The 12,567-nt window shown below is 38.0% G+C and overlaps 1 protein-coding gene across 2 annotated transcripts in view; it reads left to right on the forward strand.

Moving 5' to 3' along the window:
* MKLN1 (muskelin 1) overlaps positions 1-12,567 on the forward strand; it is a 347,577-nt gene that overhangs the window by 239 nt on the left and 334,771 nt on the right. The window lies entirely within an intron of this gene.

Here is a 12,567-nt window from a genome sequence, read left to right on the forward strand (position 1 = left end):
GTCCAGTGTCCAGCTGAAAGGGACCCAGGCCACGATAAGGATGACCCGCGGCAATAGTTACCGTTCGAATAACGCCCCGCAGTTGACCCAGGCTACATAGAGGAGTTGTGCATCCTGAACCAAGGACCGAGCTAGAGGCAATGATTCAGAGTTAAAGAACCATCATCCCATCAGCCCTGGCGCTTTAGGGTACAGCTGACTAGCAAAAGTCAACATACACCATATTCCTATAGCCTGGCTGAGCTTTATGGGTTGTCTTGTTTAACACTAGGAAAGGGTATGGAAACCTACGCAATCTCACTTTAGCCACGAACATAATGCTCTTGGCCAGTGGCCTTGGACAAACAGCCTCTGGTGCAATTAAACAATCAATAGGAAAAATAGCTTCATTCCCTTCACCACCCTCCTTCCCCAAGCAGCTTCAACCAGGGTAATTTACTCTGCTTAAAGGAGAAAGAAAACTGTGCCTTGCGTTCCCTCCCCCACTACCCTTCCCCCCCAGCCCCACCCCCGTCAGCCTCGGTCCTACACAAACTGCCCACCCCACTATTCACTCCACTTTCAGACTGTGATTTATGTTGGTTAAGGGGACTGCCTTAAACTCTGAACAATTTCACCTGTGCACAATTTCACCTCTGCTGCCCTTTACCGGGAGGGGATTCAGAGACCTAGAACTGAAAGCAGTGAACAAGGGGACAGGCTGGGCGTATAGGAACATTACTTCTTTTACCTGAGTGCAATTCTCAGGACAACTTTTTAAAAAATTATTATTCTTTTCCATTTTGCTCTTGGAAATTTCAAAGCACTTTCTGCAACAGCTTTTTTTTTTTTTTTTTTTCTCTTTAATGTCAGTCATACATTAGCAGTAAGGGGTTGGCGGGATTAACTGAAAGGCTAATGACTGTCTCAAAAGCACATGCTGTTGCTAGGGAACTCAAGCTCATCCTGCTCTCTAATCACTAGCATGTTATGTGGAAATCAAACTTCTCAGGGTGTTATTAAAATGAATGGCATTTGGTTAAAGGCGTTCTCGCTTGTGTTGTAGCATCCTGGATTATTATCGATTGCCTCACACCCACATATCTTGTTTTCCTAATTTGATTTCTGTATGTGCGTCACTGCCAGGGACACGCAGACTAGACCAGTCAGGTTCACTTCCTGTTTCTCAGAACTGTTTTATATTTGGTCTCGTAGCTTTAGCTGGTAAAACATTATCAAACTGATCCTCTTGGAAAGAAATCTGTGCTTTCCGTGAAAACAAATTATCCCAATTAAATTCTAATTCCCATGGAAAACGTCATCATTTGAGGAATAAAGTAGACTGCCAGTTGCCATTTGAGAAAACCATTCTTGAAATGTAAAGCCTAGAAAAACCCATCATCTTTATTTCTCTTACCCAGAATCTTGATTCCTCAGCATTAGAACTAAAACAAACCCAATTTGAGAGGAGATTTAAGTATGATATTTATAAAATAAAGCTCAAAAAATACACATTGAAGCTGAGGAAATCATTTAGACTAAATAAGGCATAGAACTGAATAGAATCCAGGCCCCAGAAGCACACATAAGCTTGGTTTAGCATTGGGGCACTCAGAGAACAGAGTGTGATTACAAGACTACACTACAAATAGGAGCCCATTTCTTTGTACTAATTGTCTCTTTTACCAATTCTCTCATGTTCCTGGATAAGACAGCCTTGCTTATTTTTCATTTCCTTCCTCTTTATAACAAGGATATCACAAAGGCAATATCATAAAGATAAGCACTATGTAAATAGTTAGATAGGTTCCGATGTAGATAATTTGTTTAGATGGAAAATAATAGGGTATCTATGGCATTGAGGAAAGATCGGCCAACTGAAAGTTAGGAAATTCTATAGACTGGATGACCCTGGGTGAGCTATTACAGGTCTTCTCGTGTCTGTTACCTCATGGAAGCTTAACAAAAGTGCTGGGCTAAAGGATCTCTAAGATTAGAGATCTTAGAGATCTCTTTTCCATTTACAAAACTCTGTGATTATATTGAACTCACTACATAAAAATTTCAATTTTAGCTGAATTTTGCAATGTTAAATTTTCACACTGAAACTTTAATACCCATAGAGACTTTGGAGGAAATGATAATGGGAAATGGTTTGCTGTTGACACATCACTTTTTAGTGTCAGTTGCCAGGCAAATAAAATCGACCCGACTCCCAATGTATTTACTCTCTGCTTGCTTTTTGGTGCTGTGGAAGCAACAGGATAAAAGGTAGAAAGGATATAAAAGTGTATTGAAAGATCTTTCAGTCATTTTAGATATAGTTAACCCAAAGTACTTTGATGAGCAAAACGGTGGAATGATGAATAAGGGCTATTCAAGAAATACATGGTTAACCGAACCCTCATGGAGTTAGTAATCTATTTGCCTGTATTTTAATTAGTGATAGGCAAAAATGTAGCATGGATTCTTGAAATTTTCAGATTCAAGATGTTAAGAAGTAGGATAAAGAAATGTGAGATTTGTGCCAGAGAGAGAAGATCTGACTTTGAAACCCAACTCTTCCACTTTATTTATTCATTATTGAGTGCTTGCTGTGTGTCAGGTACTGAGCAAGGCACTGGGAATACAAAGATGAATAAGACAGTCTGCTCTGAAGGATCTTGTAGTTTAATGAGGAGACAGATGAGTACATAGTTGATCACACAACAGTGAGATGCTAGCAACAGGGGAGCTCATTGGAAAGGTACTTAACCTTGACTGGGCATAGTCAGGGTCCCTAACCATAGAAGATGAATTCAGAGAGGAGTTCTGAAGCATAAGTAGGATAATCCAGACAAGTGAGAAAGTTAAAGAGAAATGTAGTTCAGGTGAAGAAAGTACTATGTGTAAAGTCCTGGGGGTAAAAAAGTGTGCCCATAGAGTTGAAGGTGAAGGACAGTGCTCAGCAAGTAGTAGATTCTGTCTTGTATGAATGCATGGTGGAACCCAGAAAGATCAGCAAGGTCTTGTATTATGAAAAGTCTTTTATGTCTTCCTAAGAAGTTTCAACTTATCCTAAGTCCAGTAGAGAACTACTGATGAATTTTAAGGAGCATAGTGAAGCAATCAAATGTCCATTTTATAAAGATCACTCCAGTTTCGAGAATTTATTAGTGTGAGTAACACTGTAAGCAGGGAGACTAGTTAGGAGGCTGTTTCAGCATTATGGGGAAAGAAATGATGGACGTCTAAACTAAGGCAACAAGAATGGAAATGGAGAGAGGAGAAGGATTCAAGAAATATCAGGGACATAGAACCAACTGAATTTTATTATTGGTTATATCTGCAGAATTAAGGAATAGGAGGAGATTTATGGCTCAGGTAAATGGGAAGATGGTGTTACCATTCACTAGGTTGGGGACTTCAGGAGGAGATGTGGGTTGAGGAGGGAAGGTAATTAGTTTAATTTGAAACATGTTGAGTTTGAAGTGTCCATGGGATATCAAAATGAAGCTTTCTACTATGTAAATGCACAGGGGAGTCTAGAACTCAGGAGAGAGATTTATGCTGGAATCATCAGAGTGAGTGACAGTCCATGGAGGTAGATGGAATCCCCAAGAGAAAAGGTATAGAGTAAGAAGAGAAAAGAACCGACTCTGGAACCTTATGAAAATGCAAACATTTAAAAGGTGAGGAAACAAAGATACAGGAAAGAACATCCAGAGATGTAGGACCAGAAACAAGTAGTTTCAGAGAAGCCAAGGAGGAATTGTCAATAGTATTAAATGCTAGAGAAAGACCAAGAAAAATAGACTGAAATTCCTTGGTTTTAGCAGCAAGGTCAATGTTGTGTTTAGCAAGAAGGAAATTATTGGGATAATGGGGATAGTAACCAGATTGCAGTGGATTGAGGAGTGGATAGGAGTAGAGGAGGTATATAGAGGAAGTTCTTTTGGATAAGAAGGACTAAAGTCCAAGTAGGGAAGGAAAATGAAAGTATTGGGAAGAGAAAATCATGATCTGTGAGGTTAAGGATGCATAGGGGAAGAAAGAAATAATATAGTAATACAAAGTTCTGGATTCTTTTAGCCTTCTTCAAATTGAATGGCATCACCATCTACCATTTGCTCAAGCCAAAAAGCATGTAGATGTTCATGATTCTTCTCTTTTCCTCAGTTCTCATGTCTACTCCATGAAGAATTTAGGTCAACTTTAACCTTCAAAACATTTCCACAATCTGTCTCTTTCTATCTCCAGTGCCATCACCCTAATACAAACATCATCTTCTGGGCTCCTGCAATAGATTCTAATTGGTTTTCCTGTTTCCACTTTTGCCTCCTTTCTCCACAGCACAGCTAGAGTGACATAAATCATAAAAAATAAATCAGATCATATCGTTCCCATCTTAGAATCCTTCCATGTCTTCTGATCGCACTGGGAATAAAGTCCAGACTCCTTTGCTGGCCAGAAAGCCTTATGTGGCATCCCAGACCACCTCTTTAATCTTGTCTCCCACCACTCTCCCCTGGCTCCAGTTACAGTGGTCTTTTTTCTATTCCTGAAACACATTGGATTTGCTCTTGTTTTTAAAGGACTTACCCTAGATATTTCCTTTTCCTGGAATACTCTTTTGATTATTCTGATCTCTTTTTAAATGTCACCTCCTCAAAGAGGCCCTTCCTGCCCCCCCTGCTGAAAGTATCCTTCCTTTCCCCTTCCTACCAATCTTATATATATTTTTCATAGTAGTAAAACTTTATGACTTTGTTTTTATTGCTTATAAATGTGAACCCCTCTAAAATGTAAACCCCATGAGAATTCCTGGCACATGGTAGGCACTTAAAAATGTTCATTGGTTGTTTGTAGAAGGCAAAAGAGAAGAGCAATTGATTTTTAGAAATCAGAGGTATCAAGGACCAGAGCCTGGTATGGCTGAAGAATGGCCAGTGATGATGGATTACTAGGCTTTCAAGGTTCCAGAAGTGGAAGAGTTATTAGCTGTGGGACCCTGGACATTCATATTCTCTGAGCTTTACTTTGTAGTTAGTAATAATACATGCTTCACAGGGCTGTTAGGAAAATTAAATGAAATAATATAGGTATAGGTATAAGGCAGTCTGTCAGTCTATTTTCAGGGAGTCTGGACTTCTGCAAATCGATTCATAACTTCTACATTGAGCTTTTCATGTGGGCTCCCCTATAATGGAGTTAACATTTGAGGATTACTTATTATTAGGGAAAATTTGACAAAATTGTGACTTCTTAAAATACTAGGATTCTGAAAGAATCCGGTAACTAGATTATTTAATAAGAAATCAAAGCACTCCTACAAATCAATAAGAAAAACATCAAAAACTCTGGGAGATTGGGCAAAGGGTATGACAAATAGATAGCAGTTAAGGAAATACAAATGGGTCTTAAAAATATGCAAAAATACCCACCCTTTCTCATAACAAGAGATATGCAAATTACAACTGCAATGAGATATACTTTTTACATATCGGGTTGACACATATCAGAAAGTTTAATTAGCATACTTGGTTTGCCAGGCTGGGGAGCAGGCACTTCTTACATTGTCAATAGCCTGAAAATTGGTACAGCTTCTGAGGAGGGCAACCTGGCAGTATTTATCAAATTTCTAAATGTACAAAGCCTTTGACCTAGAAACTCCATTTTTCTATATTTATCCAATAGATGTACTCATCCATATTGAAGAATGACTCTTCTAGTATCATCACTGAAGCATTATTTATGGTAGATAAAGACTGAAAACAACCTACGTGTCCATCAATAGAGAAATGGTTAAATAAATTTTGGTACAGTTATACAAGTGAATGGTAGTCAGCTGCTAAAAATTGTGAGGCAGTTCTAGGTGTTCTGATGTGAAAAGATCTTCATGATAAATTACTAAGTAAAAAAAAAAGATTAGGATGAAGAACAACATGTGGATTTTGCTAGCATTGTGTTTCTTTCTAAAGACTATTTACATTTTTGGTTTTTTGCCTGAAAAACATTAACTGTGAGATGATAAAATAAAGCAGGGCAAGAATAGATGTGGAGAGACCAACTGGGAAGGTATTTCAGTGATTTATGTGAGAGATGATGGTTTCCTGGTCTAGGGTGGTAGCATGCTCAGGAAGAGAAATGATCAGAGTCAAGAGTTATTTTAAAGAACTTGACAGTTCAATGGAAATGGTGAGTTATGGAGAAGGAGGTAATACCGTGATTGACTTGAGATTTCTTCCAAGATCCAATGCATGAGCAGAGACATCAATTACTGAGATGGAGAATCCTGGGATAGTTTCAGAAATGCAGGGGAAGATCAGAAGTTCTGTCTAAGTGGAGATGTCTACTGCAGATCTGTGATATGGATTAGAAGCTCAGAAGAGTTGCTAGAACTGGATTCATAAATTGGGGAGAAGATTGCCTAAGGAGGGTAGATATAATCAAAAGAAAAGCAGGCCCACGACTAAACTCTGATCATTTAGAGATTGGATAGAAAAAAGAAAAAAACGAGCTGGCAATGGAGACCAAGAATCAGAAACCAGAAATATAAAACCAGGAGACTATGGAGCCAAAGGAACCAAGAGAGGAATATATTAAGGAGGATCAACTCATGTTAAATGCTTCCAAAAAGTCCAGGAAGATCGTTTTAACTTGTTTCTTTCATAAACTCTAAGCTCCTTGAAAGTTGGGATTATTTGATTTATTTTTGTATCCTCAGGGCTTGTACTGTGCCTCACACATATAATCAATGATCAGTACATTTTTGTTAAATTGGATAGAGAGACAAAGATACAGAGAGAGAGAGAGACAGAAAGAGATACAAAAAGACAACAGAATGTGTCTTTGTGTCTCGAAAAATAAGTAAGTAAGGCATATTCCCTTGAACTGTACTGCAAACCAAACCTGATCTTAGGAAAAGTAAGAAGTTCTACTCCCTTGCTTTTACTCCTGAGCTAACACTTTGATTGAGCTCTCAAAATCCCACGTTGCTGGGATGTTAAGAGCATCATGAAAACATTTTGATAAGTAATATTCACCAGTGTCTCGTCATTCTGAGTCATTTTTGTCTTTATTTAGGTCCTGGATGATGACAAAAAGAGCAATTTGCTTTTCCTCACCTATGTGACTCCATCATACCACCTTGAAGCAGTTGATGGAGTCTGGAGAATCCATTTTGGTGCCACTACAGTTCTGTAATACACTGTAACCACTCATAAGGATGCCCAGCCCCAGTTTCCCATCAAAGAGAAAGATGACTTTGGGCAGGAAGACACATATCACCTCTTAGAGAAACCACCAGCTTCTCAGTCTGTTATTGTTTTTGCAGAAAGGTGCTACTGCTATCAGGAGAGAATATAGAGGATACCAAAGGAGGAGAGGGTTTGCTTTTGTCCTGAGAACATGGAAACCTTCTACACAGCAAAAGAGATGTCATGACTTTTGAGTCCAGTGTCCTTTAGTTAGAAACCAAAATAATAGATGCTGTTTAAACAATATTTAAAATATTATGACATCCTGTATTATTTAGTTAGACCAGAGGCTAGCAAATTTGTCTGTAAAAGGAAATATTTTAGGCTTTGTGGGCCACACAGTCTCTGTCCCAACTACTCAGCTCTGCCATGGTAGTGCTAAAGCAGCCGTAGACAATAAGTAAATGAATGACCTTGGCTATGTTTCCAATTAAACTTTATTTATGGAAAATGAGATTTGCATTTCATATAATTTTCACATGTCATGAAGTATCATTCTTCTTTTGATCATTTTCAGCTACTTAACAATATGAAAACCATTTTTAGCTCACAGGCCATGTGAAAACAGGGGTGGGCTGTATTTGGCCCACGGACACTAGTTTGGCAACCTCTGATTCAGACAAACAAGAAGATCATGTCGTGAAAAAGATTTTCAGATTGAGAGTTCTGAGGAAAATAATCTGTTTCATATATACCCTTTATTTTAACTTCTCAAATTTATTGGAACATATAAACACATTTGCCTACATCTGACTTAGTTGGGAATAAAGTATGTCTCCTCAGTTCAGTATTCATTTAACACTTGGCCCCTTCTCATCTATGTAATGATTCAACGTGCATGAATGTAGTGTTTCTATAGAGTAAACTGAAGAATTCTTACAGCTTGACTATGAAAATACCCAAACCAAGAGAGGATATAGTAATTCTAATCACATTTTTTAACTGTATTAATTCATTCAGTAAGTACTTACTTTTTTTTAACATCTTTATTGGAGTATAATTGCTTTACAGTGTTGTGTTAATTTCTGCTATATAACAAAGTGAATCAGCTATATGCGTACATATATCCCCATATCCCCTCCCTCTTACATCTTCCTCCCACCCTCCTTATCCCACCCCTCTAGGTGGTCGCAAAGCACCGAGCTGACCTTCCCGTGCTATGCGGCTGCTTCCCACTAGCTATCTGTTTTACATTTGGTAGTGTATATATGTGCATGCCACTCTCTCACTTTGTCCCAGCTTATCCTTCACCCTCCCCGTGTCCTCAAGTCCATTCTCTACGTCTGTGTCTTTATTCCTGTCCTGCCCCTAGGTTCATCAGAACCTTTTTTTTTAGATTCCATATATATGTGTTAGCATACATTATTTGTTTTTCTCTTTCTGACTTACTTCACTCTGTATGACAGACTCTAGGTCCATCCGCCTCACTACAAATAACTCAATTTCATTTCTTTTTATGACTGAGTAATATTCCATTGTATATATGTGCCACATCTTCTTTATCCATTCATCTGTCGATGGACACTTAGGTTGCTTCCATGTCCTGGCTATTGTAAATAGTGCTGCAGTGAATATTGTGGTACATGACTCTTTTTGAATTACAGTTTTCTCAGGGTATATGTCCAGTAGTGGGATTGCTGGGTCATATGCTGGTTCTATTTTTAGTTATTTAAGGAACCTCCATACTGTTCTCCATAGTCGCTATACCAAATTACATTCCCACCAACAGTGCAAGAGGGTTCCCTCTTCTCCACACCCTCTCCAGCATTTATTGTTTGTAGATTTTTTGATGATGGCCATTATGACTAGTGTGAGGTGATACCTCATTGTAGTTTTTTTTGTTTTTTTTTGTTTTTTTTTTTAATTTATTTTTGGCTGTGTTGGGTCTTCGTTGCTGTGCGAGGGCTTTCTCTAGTTGCGGCGAGCAGGGACCTCTCTTCATCGCGGTGCGCAGGCCTCTCACTGTCGTGGCCTCTCTTGTTGCGGAGCACAGACTCCAGACGCGCAGGCTCAGTAGTTGTGGCTCACGGGCCCAGTTGCTCCGCGGCATGTGGGATCTTCCCAGACCAGGGCTCGAACCCATGTCCCCTGCATTGGCAGGCAGATTCTCAACCACTGCGCCACTAGGGAAGCCCTCATTGTAGTTTTGATTTCATTTCTCTAATGATTAGTGATGTTGAGCATCTTTTCATCTGTTTGTTGGCAATCTGTATATCTTCTTTGGAGAAATGTCTATTTAGGTCTTCTGCCCATTTTTGGATTCGGTTGTTTGTTTTTTTGATATTGAGCTGCATGAGCTGCTTGTATATTTTGGAGATTAATCCTTTGTCAGTTGCTTCATTTGCAAATATTTTCTCCCATTCTGAGGGTTGTCTTTTCATCTTGTTTATGGTTTCCTTTGCTGTGCAAAAGCTTTTAAGTTTCATTAAGTCCCATTTGTTTATTTTTGTTTTTATTTCCATTTCTCTAGGAGGTGGGTCAAAAAGGATCTTGCTGTGATTTATGTCAAACAGTGTTCTGCGTATGTTTTCCTCTAAGAGTTTTATAGTGTCTGGCCTTACATTTAGGTCTTTAATCCATATTTTTGTGTATGGTGTTAGGGAGTGTTCTAATTTCATTCTTTTACATGTACCTGTCTGGTTTTCCCAGCACCACTTATTGAAGAGGCTGTCTTTTCTCCATTGTATATTCTTGCCTCCTTTATCAAAGATAAGGTGACCATATGTGCGTGGGTTTGTCTCTGGGCTTTCCATCCTGTTCCAGTGATCTATATTTCTGTTTTTGTGACAGTACTATACTGTCTTGATTACTGTAGCTTTGTAGTATAAGCTGAAGTCCAGGAGCCTGATTTCTCCAGCTCCATTTTTCTTTCTCAAGATTGTTTTGGCTATTTGGGGTCTTTTGCGTTTCCATACAAATTGTGAAATTTTTTTGTTCTAGTTCTGTGAAAAATGCCATTGGTAGTTTGATAGGGATTGCATTGAATCTGTAGATTGCTTTGGGTAGTATAGTCATTTTCACAACGTTGATTTTTCCAATCCAAGGACATAGTATATCTCTCCATCTGTTTGTATCATCTTTAATTTCTTTCATCAGTGTCTTATAGTTTTCTGCATACAGGTTTTTTGTCTCCTTAGGCAGGTTTATTCCTAGGTATTTTATTCTTTTTGTTGCAATGGTAAATGGGAGTGTTTCCTTAATTTCTCTTTCAGTTTTTTCATCATTAGTGTATAGGAATGCAAGAGATTTCTGTGCATTAATTTTGTATCCTTCTACTTTACCGAATTCATTGATTAGCTCTAGTAGTTTTCTGGTAGCATCTTTAGGATTCTCTATGTATAGTATCATGTCATCTGCAAACAGTGACAGTTTTACTTCTTTTCCGATTTGGATTCCTTTTATATCTTTTTCTTCTCTGATTGCTGTGGCTAAAAACTTCCAAAACTATGTTGAATAATAGTGGCGAGAGTGGACTTTCTTGTCTTGTTCCTGATCTTAGTGGAAATGGTTTCAGTTTTTCACCATTGAGAACAATGTTGGCTGTGGGTTTGTCATATATGGCCTTTATTATGTTGAGGTAAGTTCCCTCTATGCCCACTTTCTGGAGAGTTTTTATCATTAATGGGTGTTGAATTTTTTCAAAAGCTTTTTCTGCATCTATTGAGATTATCATGCAGTTTTTCTCCTTCAGTTTGTTAAAATGGTGTATCACATTGATTGATTTGCATATATTGAAGAATCCTTGCATTCCTGGGATAAACCCCACTTGATCATGGTGTATGATCCTTTTAATATGCTGTTGGATTCTGTTTGCTAGTATTTTGTTGAGGATTTTTGCATCTATGTTCATCAGTGATATTGGCCTGTAGTTTTCTTTTTTTGTGACATCTTTGTCTGGTTTTGGTATCAGGGTGATGGTGGCCTCATAGAATGAGTTTGGGAGTGTTCCTCCCTCTGCTATATTTTGGAAGAGTTTGAGAAGGATAGGCATTAGCTCTTCTCTAAATGTTTGATAGAATTCGCCTGTGAAGCCATCTGGTCCTGGGCTTTTGTTTGTTGGAAAATTTTTAATTACAGTTTCAATTTCAGTGCTTGTGATTAGTCTGTTTATATTTTCTATATCTTCCTGGTTCAGTCTCAGAACGTTGTGCTTTTCTAAGAATTTGTCCATTTCTTCCAGTTGTCCATTTTATTGGCATATAGTTGCTTGTAGTAATCTCTCATGATCCTTTGTGCTTCTGTGGTGTCAGTTATTGCTCCTCCTTTTTCATTTCATTCTGTTGATTTGAGTCTTTTCCCTTTTTTCTTGATGAGTCTGGCTACTGGTTTATCGATTTTTTTTATCTTCTCAAAGAACCAGCTTTTACTTTTATAGATCTTTGCTATTGTTTCCTTCCTTTCTTTTTCATTTATTTCTTATCTGATCTTTAAGATTTCTTTCCTTCTGCTAACTTTGGGGGTTTTTTGTTCTTCTTTCTCTAATTTTGGGTTGTCGTGTTTTCATTGTCATTTGTCTCTAGGTATTTTTTGATTTCCTCTTTGATTTCTTCAGTGATTTCTTGGTTATTTAGTAGTGTATTGTTTAGCCTCCACTTGTTTGTATTTTTTACAGTTTTTTTCCTGTAATTAATATCTAGTCTGATAGCGCTGTGGTCAGAAAAGATACTTGATACGATTTCAATTTTCTTAAACTTACCAAGGCTTGATTTGGGACCCAAGATATGATCTATCCTGGAGAATGTTCCATGAGCACTTGAGAAGAAAGTGTATTCTGTTGTTTCTGGATGGAATGTCCTATAAATATCAATTAAGTCCATCTTGTTTAATGTATCATTTAAAGCTTGTGTTTCCTTATTTATTTTCAGTTTGGATGATCTGTCCATTGGTGAAAGTGGGGTGTTGAAGTCCCCTACTATTATTGTGTTACTGTTGATTTCCTCTTTTATGGATGTTAGCATTTGCCTTATGTATTGAGGTGCTCCTATGTTGGGTGCATAAATATTTACAATTGTTATATCTTCCTCTTGTATTGATCCCTTGATCATTATGTAGTGTCCTTCTTTGTCTCTTGTAATAGTCTTTATTTTAAAGTCTATTTTGTCTGATATGAGAATTGCTCCTCCAGCTTTCTTTTGATTCCCATTTGCATGGAATATCTTTTTCCATCCCCTCACTTTCAGTCTGTATGTGTCCCTAGGTCTGAAGTGAGTCTCCTGTAGACAGCATATATACGGGTCTTGTTTTTGTATCCATTCAGCCAGTCTATGTCTTTTGGTTGGAGCATTTAATCCATTTACATTTAAGGTAATTATTGATATGTATGTTCCTATTACCATTTTCTTAATTGTTT

The sequence above is a fragment of the Balaenoptera borealis genome, assembly GCF_965194805.1.
Source record: "Balaenoptera borealis genome assembly, chromosome: 7".
Lineage (NCBI taxonomy): Eukaryota > Metazoa > Chordata > Mammalia > Artiodactyla > Balaenopteridae > Balaenoptera > Balaenoptera borealis.